General features: G+C 39.8%; 1 protein-coding gene across 3 annotated transcripts in view; it reads left to right on the forward strand.

The window, feature by feature from the left end:
* Window positions 1-17,464, forward strand: part of MCC (MCC regulator of WNT signaling pathway) — a 247,572-nt gene that overhangs the window by 144,484 nt on the left and 85,624 nt on the right. The gene's annotated exons all lie outside the window — the stretch shown is intronic.

A 17,464-nucleotide genomic window follows, 5' to 3' on the forward strand; every position in this document is an offset into this window, starting at 1 on the left:
ATGATCAGAGCTCAGAGAAGCACATTATGAATTTCTCCGTTTCTCTGCTGTTGAGACTGGATAAATGGGAAATCTCAGTAACAGGATTAAAGAGCACTCCAAATTACATTTACAGAAATACTCTACTGGAGTTATTTGAGAAGATAAATTTGGGAATCATGTATAGTTGGTGGACACAATCAGAGGAAACATTTCTTCTCTTCCTGCCCCTCACCTCCCTTCCTTCAATAAATATGTGCACTTAAATTTGACTGGATGTAGTTACATGGTATGTTAGGAACATGAAAAATTGCACTAAAATTTACATATCCTGGACAGCTAAACCACACTCTACATGCAATTACACTTTTGTGATTGCAATTTCTTTGAAGTGGGAAGGGACTAGTAGGACTGAGGCTTGTTCCTCTCCACTAAGGAAGTTTGGTGGAATATGGTATTTATAAACTTTCTGTCTTAGTCCAGGCCTTAGAAATAGCTCTTTCAAAGTGTATCCTAACAGAGGTTGACACCTTTTTACTCTAGCAATACATAGCGTATATCAGTAGGTTTTTGTTTAGAGTGGCACAGACTTTCAAATACACTGGTTGTGGAACCTTCGAACAAGAAAAGAAAATTACTTCCCCCCTTTTACTGGGTCAAATTCAATTTTATTTTTTGTTCTTTCTTATAGTGGATGTTTGGATTCCTGCTGATTAGATTCCCTTACAGTGATGTTAGAGCAACAAAGCTGGCAGGAAGGTATGCTGTTGTGTGGCTCAAGTAAGAGCAAATTCACAGTGGCGTCTGTAGCTCTTTTATCCTTCCAGTTGTTGGGACTGCAAGAGTGCTTTGCAGAGTGCTTTGAGATATGCTCAGTGACAAAAATTGAGCAGTCTCAGGAGCATTAAGTTGAGATCACAAGGTAAGGATTCTTCCTTCAGAAGGAAACTGTTGGCTTGCTTTTAGTTCATTCCTCAGTCTTAACCCCCTCAGAAATTTCAACATCTGCATGGCTGGGAGAAAGAGTCCCAAATACAGTCTTAGGTTTTCTTAGGGAAATTGAGTAAACAGTTAAGCATATGTTTCAGAATCAGTCGTGTGTTGCCAAGAGTTTGCTCTGTGAGTCCCAGGTTCTGCAGTGAGATTTCCTCCATTGTGGAAATAGTAGGGCCTCTGGTGGGTTAGAGGAAGAGTAGAAGAAACAGTGATGATGACAGTCTGTGAGTAGGACTGAAAGCCTTGTACCAAGCACAGAATGCTACCCTGTGATTGTTCCCAGGACTGCGAGGAGAGCGGGAGGAGAGATATGCACATCTGGCTGATCAGGGTTCAGTTTGCAGGCGCTGAATCATTGCTGCTTCTACCCAGGTAGTCACTTCCAGCTTTACTGCTTATACTTCAGTGAGAGCTGTGCAACTTGTTTCAAGCTTGGCTATTTTTTATTAATAGTTTTGTGTAAAATTCAGTCTGGGTCCATCTAATGACAAATACAGCTTCTGAGGATTGGATGAGACGCTTGAGGCGTAGCTGTGTATGAAGGGTAGCCAGCAGTACCTTCTTGTGTAGATTCTTTGGACAGGCAAAATGCTTTTACGTTGCTTGAAAACAGACCGAGAAAGGTGGGGGGTGGGGTTGGGAGGAGGAGGAATGAGCACCCTCTTATTGCAGAGTAAGAATATTCTTGTGAAGAATTAATGACATCTTAATTAGTTTTCTACAACCATCACTTTTTTAAAAAAGCTGATTTATCTCAGCAGGGTTTTGAAAGTTTGGGTTTTAATATATATATCAAAATATTCTGGTATGTGATTTAGCAGTTAGGTGCATTTCAGCTAAGTTAAATCATGAAGCATTCCACAATTTTGAGAAGTTTAAAGAAAAAATAACATTACTTTTTAATGTTGCTGCTCTTTTCCAGCAATAACACATTTTAGACTTGGCCCTTGCTGTTTTAACTCTGATCCTTGTCACAGTCTTTTTAAAAATTTCTTCTTATCAACTTACATTTCTAGAAAGAGGCTTTGAGATTTTATGCTGTTTGGGGCTTAGATATCTGTGGCAGCTGAGAGTGCTGCTTCTGCTGCATACTCAGCATTGCAGCTGAAATAGGCAAAAATAGTGCCTGCAAATGGAAACAATATTAATTGCTCCCTGAAATTAGGTAAAGACCTGCATTGGTGCATAACAGCAGGAGGGAGAGGGTTAATGAGGGGCTAATTCAGTCCTCAGAGGGACCACAGGGCTGATCGGAAACAGCTGCTGTACTGCAGGCTGGAGGCTGCACAGGGTGATGCTGTGGTGAGCCTGGCAGCTTTGGTGAAGGGAGGGAACAGAAGAATGGTACGCAGGGAAGATAATAAACAATCCAGAAATGAAAGGACACAGAAAAGTATCCTAGGCCTGGATCTCTGAGAGAGGAGAAATCATAACAAGCAGGAGGGAAGGAAGGGAGAGTCAGACTGGAATTGCAGACCGGAGAAGAGGGTGCAGCCACCTTGACTTCTCTGTGTGAACCTCAATTTAAGTCAACATGGTCTAATGTACGTGTAGCTTGCACATTAGAACAGCACAGCTGTGTTAATGGCATGCCTAGCTGGCTCTGTTAGAAGGTGGGGAAGTGTTGCTCAGCATGGATTCTGGGTATATGTGTCAGTGATTCACCAGAACTGCATACTTCTGATGGCATTTGGCATTTGTCAAAATGTGAATGAAAATAGGAGTTTGGTTCATTGGTGTCAGCAACACGAGAGTCAAGTTATCCAAAGCTCTGTAGGATATGAATAATTCGGGTAATTATCACCTCTGGTAGGTACCATGATGTTGTCACCTGAAAGCTGGCTTCTCTCTACACCTGTCATGTGCTTAGACATGTCTTGTGTTCCTACTTACATATCGGTAGATGTTAGCAGTATTCATACACAAAACCTTTCACCAGATGCCTGTGCCTCATTTGGAAGTGATGCTTGTTTCTGTGGCTGAGGATACTTGTTAAAGCCCCAGAAATGCTTTAGCTTAACCCAGAGCCTATGCACTTCATAGAGAGGAAACTGCTAATGCCTTTCCCACTGCTTTCTCCTAAAGACAAATATTTTTTCCTGCAATCGATACAGTTAGCTGAGGAAGCCAGCTTCGAACTTCTCAGTGCAAAGAGACATGGAATATACCCCAGAGATATACGTGAGAACACAAGGATTGCTTATATACAGGCTAGACTGACCCAAATGTCAGTATACCAGAGGCCAGTGATGTAATATATGCATAGATTTAGGTTGCTGACAGCAAAAAATGGTTTGCCTTGTCAGCTGTGCAGCCAAGCACTGTCCCAGAGGGCTGTAATGTGTCGAGCACCAGAACTGTAAAACCAGAGTGCTCCAAGGAAGGGCAAAAGGGGGGCTCACAAGTGAAAGAGCACCTTCTGTTAAAGGGATTAGGGAATGTCAGCCCCAGATGATAAGGGAGAAAAAGGAGTATATGTTTTGAGAGAGCATTGTAAATTCATGAGTGGTATGAAGAAGATCAAAGGGGACAAAAGTTATCCTTGAGGGTGCAAAACATGCAAAGCATTACCAGGGAAGCATTACCGATGTGTACCCAGTTCTTACGCTATTTCTTCAGTTTCTATGATTCACCACTCTCAGAGGCAGGATGCTGGATTGTCAGCCTATGGCCTGGCCTTATACCACACTTCTTAAGTATGCTCTTTGAACCAGGAAACTTGCTTTAAGGTGGGAAAAATATGATCCTATTTTTTTTTTCACTGATGTTTCTTCAGTTAGATTGGCGCGGTTACTGTTTCATTATTAAAATTATGTTTAAGATAATTTTAATCTGTCAGGATTTTAGAGCCCACAGGAACTATTTTTGAGAATGTAAATTAAAAATAAAATAATGAAGCAATGTAACTCTTGACCTGAGTTGTGAAGTATCATGTTAAACAAATGGTGAAGCTGTGGAATATATATGCTACATAAAGCATGTATGTATATAATATGTATGTATACTATATAAAGATACAAACAAGAATGCTATATGAGTGAGAAACATGCTCCATGAAGCTTTAACACAGAATAGCTTTAACTTTGGTATCAGCAAGCATTTGGGCCTATGTAATGTGCAGGGGTGAAAAATAAGCCATGTGTTAAATGTATTAACGCAGTGTTGATCCTTTTCTGTCAGGACAATTAACACCAGTAAAATATTTGCCCTACTTTAAACAGATAAGGAGGTACTGTATTGTGTTCCTCTTAAGATTAATGTTCCTATATGGGCAGCAGAGAGCACAAGATTTATTTCCTGAACCTTATGTAGATTTATAGTTGTGCCAGTTACTGCTTGAAAGCTTTTTATGAGCCATGTTCACAGCAAGTCTTTTTTTGTGTATGTTAGTGAAAGTGTTCATAAGAAGGATGCAGACATTTTGAAGTGTTAAGTGGGATGTGTGACATGTACAATGCCTTTGAATTATAAATTGTGTCTTATCATGACCCCTGATTTTCTTTTATATATGTGCATTTGTGCGCGTGCATTTGTATGCTATAAACATAAAAAATGTATTTTATTAAATGCTTTAGAAGTAACTTCCTGTGCTATCCTGCCTTCTTTAGAGATTTAGTAATGTTTTTTTGTGTTATTATTTGATGATTTAAAGCAAAGAAGATTATACTCAAGGAGAGAATGACAGTCTCATGGGATGTGCGCTTTCCATGGAACCATGCTCTGGACTCTTAAATGTCTGTGCGACTCCTGTTTATTTAATAGGATTGCATGGGTGAAATATGGGGTCGAATTTGGCATTCAGAGTCCAAGATAAGGAGTGAACCTGCCTTGGACTTGGTAGAGACAGGCACGTAATGGTGGAAATACTATGTAAATTAATCTCAAAATGTTAGAGCAATTGCTATTTTTAATTTTTATTTGACTGAAGATTTCAACTTTGCTAATTAGAAGCATCTGTAATTTCATTAGGTGCAATTAAATTTTGAGTATATGCATATACCAGTGAAGATGAATTGTCCAGTAGACACTCTAAAACATTTAAATCTTAACTTTTTTTCAGAGAAATTGCAGAGAAAAGGTCATACAAAATTAGTAGTCTTAACCAAAATACATAGTAATCTGGTTAGAAAATGGCTTTTCCATTTGCAGAAATTTTTGACATTTTAGAAAATTGTTATGCACATTTTTCGGACAAACAAGTGGTGTTTTTTTACATCAGTTGAAAAAGAAAATGGAGGTTTCCTACTTGAAGAAGAACTAAAGCTCATCTGTCAAGTCCCTGCATCTGAATTTACGATAGAAAAGAACAAAAATGAGCTTATTGTGGGAGGAGAGGTCATGAGAAACATATTTAATCTTGTACTAGGATTTACCAGACACGTTTTCCCACCCATGAGTTGTGCAGACAGAGTTGTGAACTGGGATGAAATTCTAACCATTACATTTGTGAATGACACTTAGTTTGATTACCTTCAGGTTTGTAATTACTGGCTACTTGTACCTTTGAATTACTTTTGATGCTATCTTTACAAATTGCTATCACCAGTTGGCTCAAATGTTGTAGTATGGTTTTGTTGTGCTACAGACGCTTGATTCTCTGCAAATTTTACAACTACTTGCTTTTGTATTTTGAGAAGCCTGCTAAATAAATGGCTGAAGAAGTATGAAGCCACTTGAACAAAATGTAGCCTGATGCTACAGACAAAGATACTGTGTTGGATTATTAGTCCAGTGCACAGCAAATGAAAATGTTTCTCCTGAATGGAATAATATATCCAGGTGTTACTGAAATACTAAAAAACCTATCTACATAAATTCCTGCGCAGTATACAGATTGAAGTGTGCCAGCTGTGCAACTTGTCTGTGCTATTGCAATTGATGATAAACGTTTATCAGTGTTTATTTTGACCTTTTCAGTTGTTTGTACATTGGAGGTTCCATTGCTTAAAATATAAGCCATAGAGTGACTCGGAAAGAAAAATACATTCATGCAATTGAATTTCTTTCAAAAAGTCTGGTTTACGAATGTTGTATGTCTGTGCTGTCTGTTTTCTTCTAAAGGCAGTTGACATTAGGAAGGAGTTTGAGGCATCATGCAGAAATCTTGCATAAGGTTTTCTGATGGTTAGCACCAGAGATGAGCATGCAAATGACTGGTATCAGTTGGAGGACAGCAAGGTGGTGGAGGGCATTTTCAGATCCTCAGTCCTACAACTCACTGCTTTAGTCTCAGAGAAAAAAAACTAGTAGTCTTCACTAATGCAAATTTTTTGTTCATGATTTTCCAGAAAGAGGAAGAAGTTTTAAGTGGAATTCTTCAGTAAGAGATTTGTTTCAAATGCGTTGTACCACAGAGAGCAAGAACTTATTTGGATAGACCTATGGACTGTTTTTAGAAGGAAGGGAGTTTGTTAGTATAGAACGTAGAAATTATGCTTGAGATTTTTCTTTATTTAACATGCTTTTGTCAAGAGTTGAGGTTAGTTGTTTATCTAAATATTAAAAAAAAAAAAACAAAACAGATACTAGTTACTGATATACTAAAACCCAGCTAAGCAGGTGGTTTTTTTTAGCTTTTTCTGTGGCAAACAACTCCTCTAACAGTGTTACAGTAACTCTTTTTTAACCTTTTCTTTGTAGCATACTCTATTTTAAAGCTGATTCATCACAGAGCCTTATCAGGGCTGTATTTTGCAACAGTGATTGTTTTCTATCCAATTTGTTAAAATTACAGTTTCAGTAATAATGTCCAGTGCAGTGGGAAAACTCAACAGGAAGTAATGCAAAGTCTCCCACAGTTTGCCATCCATTTGCAAAGCTTTCAGTAAAATCAGTCATCCCCTGGTGTGTTGACCAGGTAATAAGAAAGAGGAGGCAATGAAAGATGCAGGACTTGAAGTCTGGAAATGTCGAAGTTCACTGGATGTTGCTTATGAGTGAAATACTCAAAGATAACTTTTACAAAGGTTTATGGCATGTGGCTAGAGGGAAATTGTGGAAGCCTCCTACAGGAACTGAAGTTATAGTAGCACAGGTAATTTTCCTGCCTAGGGATTTCTATTAAGTTTGAAGAAGTTAATTCTCCTCAGGGAAATTGCACACCCAGTTTTGAACTGGTTGGCTGATAAAGTGGCTAGGCAAAAGAACTGAGATCTGCCTACATGGCAAGTCTCACCTAGGGGACAAGTCGCTTGTGCTAAGAATTGACCTGCAATAGTGAGACACTGACCTGGGAATGTAGTATGTACAAGTCTGAGATTTACAGCCAGGAGGGTAAAGGTGGGTGATACTTGGTAAACCATATACAGCTTGAGTGTTGTTTATAGTGTTACCTTTCTAAAAACATTTTAAAAAACACTACTTTATTGTAAGCCAGGAGGTCACTGGAGAACTCAACTCGTTCTCCACTTGTTTTCCACTCACCCTGGAGAACTGTTACTGGTGGGTGCAATTACAGGTGGAGGGGGTTCTGGGAGGAGCGGCCGTCAGGAGCCCTGTGAAGAGGGGATGGCTGGAGTCTGAGGTTAAAGACGCAGGGAGGGGAATATGAGGGTCTCGGAGATGCAGCTAACCTTGGAATGATGAAGTAGTTAAGAACTGAACTGAATGTATTTTGTTAAGCTAGCACATACCCAGGGAATTTTGCTGCCACAACTGGGGGCTCTGAAGTTGTTTAGCTGCTTCTAAAAATCATTTTAGAGATGTAGTTTTGGAAGCTACATAACGGACATTCTAATAAAACACTTTAGGGCATGAGCTGACTAAGAAAAGCAGGGAAGATGTTTTCTTTCTATGAATTTGAAACAATTGGGCAAGTACATTCTAGGGGTTTTAGCTGAAGGGTTTGATGGGGGGTTTTTGTTTGGGTTTTTTTGTTTTGGCTTGGGTTTTTTGTCCTTGGTGAAGCATCAGGTTTTGGCTATGGCAGAAACAGAGTGCTGGATATGGCGGATCACTGATTTGACCTGGCAATACAAATTTTGTTTCTCTAAATTTATGGTGACAGCAGGTCATGTGGGTCATGCTGGAGACAGAGATCCTTGTAGCACTGTGAGTACAGTTTTGTTCGTAGACCACAGTCTTATCTTTGGAAATCAGAAATCATTTTCTGGTTGAGAAGTTTTGAAAAGAACACAGGAACTATGGGATGCTTTTTAAAATTATTATTAAACTAGCATAATGAGTAGTATCTAATTTTTGAGTGGCTGTTGAATGGCAATTTCTGTTTTGAAAGATCTGGATTGTTCTCAGAAGAGGCTGAAGTTGAAGGATCAAGTTAAGGTGATATAAAAAATGGTGGGGCTGTTGGAAAACAAGTCAATGTGGATGAGCACATGAGCACACACCCTGTCTGTGTCCTCGTTGTATCCGGCACTAGAATGTGGGTAACCTTAATGCTAAATGCAGAGGATTGAGTGAGGTGCATTCTTGGGATTGGTTTTCCACTCCTTTCTTTCCTGAGGGGAGAATGGTATGCCTGTCACCTCAGTGGTGGTCCTTGCAAACTGGAAAGGGACAAAGAAAAGGGTTTTGGCAGCCTGAGATTTACAAGGGATAAGGACCTGGACTGAACCTCACTGTTTTTCTCCCTTCTCAGTTCATTATCTCCAGTTCTGTTGGGCAGAAGGGGAGACAGAAAAAATGGGTCTGTTTCCTCTTTCCATCAGTTCACTGATAAAAACAAAGAGATAATTTGACTTAATTAAATTATATTGAGAGTAATTGTAAGGAGGGTAGGAATGCTAAATAAGTTCACTGAAGTGGGAATCAAATCCTGCTTAGTATGGACATATCAAGCCCTTCCTAGCTCATAATGGTGTATTAATATCATTTTTTAATTTTTACTTAAAGGAAGGCTGTGGTTGCAGACAATGTGTTGAGACCAAGTTGAAATGAAGACAGTATTTTGTCCTAAGCGTGGTCTCCCCACCACCCCATTTCCATCCCCTGCATTACTGTTACTTTGCTCCCTCACTGGTAGTGGAAGTGGCAATCGGTTCCTCCTTTGGAGGGCAGAAGCAAGGCTGAGCCTTAATATGGGGTGCAAAAGCCAGGTAAGAGGCTGTCGGTGTGGACTTGTGGGCTGCCTACAATGGGACAATTAAGCCCTCAGGCGCACTCAGAAGTGCAAATGAGCACCATGCTCCATTCATTGAGTGTGAATTGTCAGATTAATTTTTCAAAGGAAGATCTTTTCCATGATTACATCCTTTTTTTTTAAAGTATGTTCTAAAACTTACTGTGCTCACTAGAATAGCGTTAGATTGCCTGTTCCATGACATTTTTTTGAACAATCTTGTAGTGTATTTTCTTTATCAAACACTTTTTGCTGTGATTAAAGTGAGAGGTTTTTGTTTGTTTGTTTTAAGAAATGGTTTGAAATATTCACAAGTGCCTGCAAATGTTAATTTCCAGTTAAAAAAAAATCAGTTGAAATTGTTTATAAATAATGCAAACAGATTGAACACATATTCTGCAGATTTTTCAAATTAAAGCAAAGTATGTCTTGCAAACACTTGGTCTTTGTTTTTGTAGAATTTGGATGGCTCCATCCTGGCTTGTGTTGGCACATTATTTGTTTAGTATTGCACAAGCGTATGAAGTAACTGTCTAATGTCTAACATGACAATAATTGCTTTAGCAGCATAGTCACAAAATGTCCGTTTTGTATGTCACTCTAAAAAATTGTAGGCTTTTTATTAGCACATAACAGTTTCTTCAAATGTATGGTTTTAGGGCATGTTTGTAGGCACGTCCAACAATTCAGTGGTACTGCTTTTTTAGTAATTTTGACTTTGCCTTAGGTAATTACTTAAAGGGCTGTTCACTGTGGTATTTCAGGGCTATGCTCTAGAGATCATACAACCAAAACTGTGTAGGCAATATCGAGCTGTCCTGTTACTGCTTCTGGGAGATGATTGTTCTTGTAAGTTTTTCCACTCCATCCTGTCAGTACATTTACAGAAATGGACTTTGATTACATTTATTTCATCACTTGGACCATAAAAATGCACCTTTCATGGAGCATGTTCAGGAAAAGGTGGCATGAAAATTGTGTAGGACTGAGAAGAAAAATGGTTGAGAGTAGCTACACATTTCCATAATGATAACTTCAAGTAAGTGTATTACTTGCAAGTAGTGCTGATCTGTGCTCCTGATAAAATGTAAACTAGACAATGCCTTTGAGTTTTTATGTACAGCAAACACAAGTTTAGTATCTTTAACTCCTCTCTTAGAATCTTGCCTAGTTTTTCCTTTGCTTTGAAATTTTTTTAAAGATGTTTCTTGGTTGTGTGAACCTGTGCTATAATTTCTTTCGTATTTTTTGTTCTGTGTAAGTTTTTCTTCTTGTACCTTTATTACATATCTTAAGTGTGTCTGCCATGTGTTAGCATGGCAGGTTCTCATTCACCTCAGCAGATGAGTGCCAGCCTTGTCTAAGCTTTTCCTGGGCTAACCCTGATACTGTTCTCTACTGCCATTAATGAAAGTTAGCGATGTACAGCACAATCACAGCCCTAAGATTCCTGAAGTCAAAATCCAGGCAAGGTTTTATTGTTCTGTGTCTTAAAATGTGGTTTTCATTATGAACTTACATTACCAACCCTTTTATTTCCTTGTCAGCAGTTGTAGAGTTTAGTCATATTTTCCTCTTTCCCATGAAGAAGACAACTGTCAGAAAATACAATGTATAGGCATTTGTTCTTCTTTTTCCCTTTCTGCAGTTCTAGCTAGGATTCTGACTGTATTTTCCATGCTATCCTCTACACCTCCTATCTCTCGTCTTACAAAGCAGCTTGGGTTTTCAAATCTATTGTAGTGTCCAGTGTCACTTGATAACAACAAAACTGAGGAGGTTTTCAGAGATGAGGCAGCGTTCTGAATATTTGTTGAGGTGTTTTTGTGTATACTGCCTGTCATTAAAATAAGTAGTAGCAATACACAGAAAACGTCCATGTTGTGGGCTATTTGCTCTAAACCATGTGAAATGCAAATGGGAAATAAAAGAGAGGAGAGGATGTTGGAGGCCAGTGCTCTTTGGCAACGTTCTTTTAGATGTTCCACGCGTGGAGAGTGTCATGTGTAACATCAGATTTACTTATTTGAAGATAGGTGTGTTACATGGGATTTCTGATTTAGCAGAGTGATACAAAACATACTGAAAACACAATACAAGTTACACGTCGCAGAATATAGCAATTGCAATACACAGTTCAGTCATACCAATGTGATTCCCATTACCAGTCTCTATAATATGCTCACTGTCACAATACTGGATGTCCCCAGTCGTGCTAGGAAGGCATCCATGGGTTGAAGCCAGCTGTCCTGGTTTGGCCTAAACCAGACCAATTTTCCTTTCAGTGATTTTTACTTTCAGCTAAGTCTCTTCTAAGTAACTGCACTTTCTGAAAGTAACTGCATGTTCTGCAGACAGTGTCTGCTTCCAGAACTGATAACGCTCAAAGTTTGTAGTTATCACTGGGGCACCAGTAGGGATGTTATGTAGAAAGGCTCTTGCTGTACTTAGTCTCAGAGAAACCAAGGTCACTGCTGAATTCCTCACTGCTTATGAGTGAAGAGCTGAAGGGGGGTCGCACCTGCAGGGAGGAGGGGACAGGGCAGGTGACCCAAAATTGACCAATGAGGTATTCCATCCCATACACGTCATTCTCAGTATAAAGCAGGGGGATCACGAGGGTCTCTCTCTCTTTCTGCTATGGCCGGTGTCCGAAGAGGACTCTGTCCGTTTTCCTGCTGCCCCCGAGCCCGATCCGTGCATCCCTGAATCCAGTTCCCGTCTGTCACTGGGCCCAGGCTGGGCCTTCCTGGAGCCTGCCCTGCAGTGCCGGTGGTGATGTGGCCAACACTGGGGGAGCTCGGTCTTGGTTTTGTATATATATTTGTATATATTTGATTATTTCCATTATTATTATTATTATACTCTTTTTCATTATTATAGTTCATTAAAACAGTTTTAACTTTCTAACCCGTAAGTCTCTCTCCCTTTTCCCTTTCCCTTTCCCTTCTCAGCGGGGGGGAGGTGGGAGGGGGGTGGGGAGGGTTAACAGAGAGCGTCTGCCACTGGTTTAATAGCCGGCCCAGCTTTAAACCGTGACACCAGCTCAAGCCCATTGCTTTCTTTGAAGTTCTTTTGCTAGTTTTCTGGGTTTTATACACTATGCTGTGCTGAGGCACACATAGACCTCCCCCATGTTGGCCTGGCTAGCTCAGGGAGACATGCACACTCTTTAATGAACTCAGGGAGAAACACACCACCAGTTGATTCACTCAGCTGTTGATAGCTGTTTGTCTACAGCAAAGACCACCCTCAGGTCCTCTTGGTGTTGAGATCAAGTCAGATGCTTTGCAACAGCCGTGATCAGTCCCAGCCTGTATTATTCCCTGAGCTTCATGGGCACATTGCCCTCATCCATCTCCTCTGAGCCTTCTTCCATGGTGTAGGGGTTTACTGGTCAGTCACAGAGGACACACATGGAACAAATAAATCGGTCTTTCGGTGTTTGGTTGCTTTGTATTGGTATATCGGTTGATGTCTCCTTGCCATGATCCTAATGCTTTTATGGCTCCCTTGTTATGTTAGAGGTTACATTTCTGAACATCTGTTCCCAAGCTGATGTGCAACAGTGCTGTAGCCGAGGAAGGCAGGAAACAAGGAAAAGGGTAAGATTAGTTCTTTAATTTCACAGAGAAGGATGCGCTTAGGTCCTTACTGTGATTTCTCTGTTGAAAATAGAAAACATATGCAGTGAGTACAACTGGTTTTAGCCATATGGTTTAATTAGTGTGGTCCCAGGCCGAGGGAAAGAAGAATGTGGATCCAACTTAGTGATGAGGGTCACACTTCACAATGGCAGCGAAAAATGCTGAGTGTGAGAGTATTGTACTGCTTTGCAGTGCTTTAAGCTTAACCTGTCATTTTTTCAGCACCCTCCTTCATTGCTCCTTGCATCTTTCTCTTGTTCTGTTCGTGGCATCAGAACACTTCCAGCAATATGTACTACAGACATGTCAGTAGTCCCCTGCTTCCTTGGCGTTCGGTTCATACTAGTATCCCATCTGCTTTTGTATCTTTTCCCCACAAAATTCTTGAGAAACCTGACTGCCAGCAAATATTGTTTTGAACTATACATGATAGAGTATTTCACAAAGCCCAGCACCAACAGCAGTGTTTAAAGCACTGTGCAAAATATACATCATTAAATCATGTCTACAGTATTGTATGAGATGTTTGTAGAAGCGAGTATAATGGGGAAGAGACTGCAGTCATAACGGAGGCTGAAAGAGAGGTCAAGAAGTTGCTTTTCCTAAGCTTGTGCTTATTTTTTTTTAAGTATTGTATCTTTCAAAACTTAACTGTACAGTGGTTTGCATTTTAGAGATAGCATGCTGTGCACAGTTTGTTATTTTATATTATTAATAATAAATAATAATTGTTATTATATATTTAATATATAAAAACCTGGCAGGATAGTATCGGGTATAAAACGTGGTGTATGTATGTTTCAGTAAACAACCTACTGTTGTCTGTGGCAGAAAATTTCATAGAAATTGTAGCTTCTAAGTTGACAGATGATGCATTTTTTATTAATACTATGCATCTAATTTCTTTTCTGAAGGGCTTCTCATTTCCTTGGTTGATGATAGAGAAGCAAGTTGGTTGGCTTGTCTGATCCCTTTTGAATCATTTCTCTCATATGTGTTGACCTTGCCTGTCCTGTGGTACAGTTAGGGTGCATCAGCATCACATCATGGGGTTTTTTCCTGGTGGAATTCAATACTAGCTGTATTGGATCAGTATAAAGTTTATGAACAATACAAGCTTTGTCAATGAACTGTTTTCTCTGTATGAAGTAGTACTCAGTGGGAGCTGTTACTTAAAGGTTCAGACCGATATGTACAAACAGAAATCTTGGTGGTATCTGTGTTAATTTTTACAAACTACTGAGTTTTTGATCTGTTTCATAATCTTGTGTCATTAAGAGGCAGCCCACCTTGAATTATAGATGTCTGTTATAATGTTAGTGGTAGTAACTCTGCCTTGTCTGTTTGCTGAGAGGAGAAAAAAAAGCAGTATGCCATATGGCTACCTCCATTCTCCTGTCTCCTCCTCAGTTGTCATATCCCGTAGTGATTCAATGCTGCAGAGTTACAAGTGTGACTGACTTACTGCCTTACGGTTGAGATTTTTAAATGGAGTCTTTCCAGTTTTAATAGTTGTCACGGTTTAAAGCTGGGCCGGCTATTAACCCGGTGGCAGACGCTCTCTGTTAACCCTCTGCCCCCCCCCCCCCCCCCCAAGGGAAAGGGAAAAGGGAGAGAGACTTACGGGTTGGAAAGTTGAAACAGTTTTAATAAACTATAATAATGAAAAAGAATATAGTAATAATAATAGAAATAATCAAATATATACAAATATATATAAAACCAAGATCGAGAGCTTGGAAATCCTCCTCAGGCAGAGTTGCTCCCCCCAGCACGGGCAGAGGGGAAAATGCAGTAGCTCCCCCTGCCATCACACCTGCAGGCTTTTAACTGGAGAATTGGCAAAGCTGGTACCAATCAGTGGGAGACAGGAAGGCCCGTGCCTCCTGGGCCCCACCTCCAGGAGGCAGTGGGTTAGTGATAAATAGGAAAGTGAGAATGACGTGTATGGGATGGAATATCTCGTTGGTCAATCTTGGGTCACCTGCTCTGTCTGCTGCTCCCTGCAGGTGCGACCTCCCTTCAGCTCTTCACTCGTAAGCAGTGAGGAATTTAGCAGTGACCTTGGTTTCTCTAAGACTAATTGGCCTGGTTTGAGCCAAACCAGGACAATAGTTTGGATTATTAAATTTGAATTCTAAATGTGAGCTTTTTTTCCCCAGAATGACTTTTTTGTTGACTGTAGCTCTTTGCTCATATGTTTCCTTGTTTGTGTTACAGCAACATCCAAAGATCTGTGTTCCAGTTCCCACCCTGCTGGGTGCTGTACAAACACACTGGGAAGCACGGTCTGTGGGAACCCTCATACCTTAAGGGAAGGTGCAACAATACTTTGTAACACCTTTTTTAAGGAATTGGGGAGGAGAAGTTGGCTCTGCCAATAATACACAGCTACACTAGCTGTGTTATCCTTATTATGTATTGCAGTAGTAGCTGGAGGCACCACTTGTGTATGACTTACTGCTCTGTGCACTGGGTACAGACATGGAACCGAGGAGTATCCCAAGCAGCCCTCCTCTGTGTGTGATAACTTCCTGTTGTCTAGTCTGCCCTTTCAGTAACTTACTTTTTTTTTTTTAATTGTTTTATTAGTACTTGGAAACTGGACTGGTACAATTTATGAAAGGAAAGGATAATTTTGCATAGTAAAAGATGCGACAAACTTTCCTTGTAATTAGTAAAGAAATCCTTTGGTTATTTGGAGAAGAGAGACCTTATATTGAACGGGGAGGCTGGTGTAACTCATGTATTGGATACCCTTGTTTGGCAGGAGCTGCCAGAACAGGCAGCAGTGTTACTATAAAACTAGACACAATTCAAGCTGTTTCTTACCCAGGTTGGGGTGTGCTAGGGAACGTGAAGAAGAGCTGAGCTGACTGCAGTGTGGGAAGAGGACAAAGACAAATCCATAGGAAGTCTGCGTCATTAGTTCCACTGTTCAGAGAACAAGTTGTTTTTCATTGAGATTTTTAAATTAAGTGTCTTTTTATATTACAGTGCCATGTGTATGGACATTATTGGTCTGGTATTTAATTAAAACCATATCTGGTGATCATTTAATTATAGTGTACGAAAGGGAATGATACTTACTTGACTATGTAGCATTGTTTTATTCAATTTAGAGAATCGTGGCCATTTTTTCATATATTATTTTAAAGCTGTCGTGAAGGATGCAAGAACTGGTGAACAAACTGGTGAGCTTCATTGCACCACTTCCCCTCTGTTAAGGGAATACGTTGAAACAGTGGCTTGAAAGTTCACCAGCTTTCCTGAAAATTGGAAGTCAATTATGAACAGATTGATACAAGTAGGCTAGTTCTTGTTGCTCCGCACTGTAAAACCAGCGCACAGTTACCTGTGGTAGGTAGGAAGGCCTTCTGCTGAAGGCCAAGAATACTTAAAGATATTCAGAATGTTTCTGAGTATGTTAAGACATTTCATCATACATACTTGAAAGAAGCTATGTCGCATACACTCATAGCAGGCCTGAATTACTGTTTTTTCACTTGAAAAGTGAGGCTGCCTCAAGAATCTTAAACCTACTGCAACACAAAATTGTGTACGTGTATATTTGTACTGAAATGAATAACTGCATGCGTGTAAGACATTTTTGTAGCTGACATAATAAAAATTCTTTTGACTGAACTCACAAATGAGGATGTCCAGAACTTCTAGCGTAACTTGTTACACTGCACTTAAAACTGCACAATTCCCATCTAAAAATCTTCATAAAATTGTTTTCTGTCTTGAAGCCAGAGGTGGCCTTTTCTATAACAATGGGAGTACTGTATGTGAAGGAGCTGTTGCGAAATGATCTAGTCTCTCTGCTGTCATATAGCTACTTTCACACATCAGTAGTGAAAACGCCCATGGTTTTCCTGGCTTCCAGTATTGTAAAGCTAAAACTGATATCAAAATAGGACTCTTCAGCAGATTGACTGGAAATGGAGGAAGAAAAATAACTTAAAAGTGATCTGCCCAATAAAATGTCAGAGTGACGGACTGAAACTGGCTCGAGGACTAGAAAAAGGGTTTGTGGTTTAGTCTGAATCTTGGCAGCAGAGCAGTCTTTACTGTGTTATCTGGTCCGGAGTGAAAGGTTTTGTTTTCTCACCCAGTATAACATGGAGTTGTTTCTTTACTACTACACAGAAAGACTTCAGTATTGGTGTCTGGTTTTGCTCCTGGGCTTTTTGGTTGTAGTTACAATACTGAATGTTGAATTCTACCTGATGCCTTTGATGTAGTGATGAATGGGATATTTAAGGACAGGATGAGAGTATGAACGAGTTACAAGCATAGGATTCTTTTAAGAATTGTTCTTGATTTTTGAGTTATGTATCTAATGTAATTTAGATTATGTTAGTTATCCTAGTCTTCTAGTATTTCCACATGCTACCAGTTAAATGTAGAACATATCTTTCATCAGAAGGATCTACTGCAGAAAGGAAAACAGTTCAGGTTCTTCATGTGTAGCTTCAGTAGATTAGAATCATTGAAACTCAGTGATGTGGGACCAAAGAGAACAGCAACTACAGAGCAGTAGCTTGAAGTGGAGTAAGCTTTAGTTGCAAAATAAAACTGAATCCTACACATGGAGTTATTCCCTTCAACAAACTGATGATCTCTGTATGTCTGAAGGCATCAAAACTTGATACAGCTTCTTTTATAATACAAATCTGAGTCAACTTTCAATGTAAGGTTTTATAACACAATGTGCTGGTATCAGCTGGGGTAGAGTTAATTTTCTTCATAGTAGCTAGTA

The sequence above is a fragment of the Nyctibius grandis genome, chromosome Z (assembly GCF_013368605.1).
Source record: "Nyctibius grandis isolate bNycGra1 chromosome Z, bNycGra1.pri, whole genome shotgun sequence".
Lineage (NCBI taxonomy): Eukaryota > Metazoa > Chordata > Aves > Nyctibiiformes > Nyctibiidae > Nyctibius > Nyctibius grandis.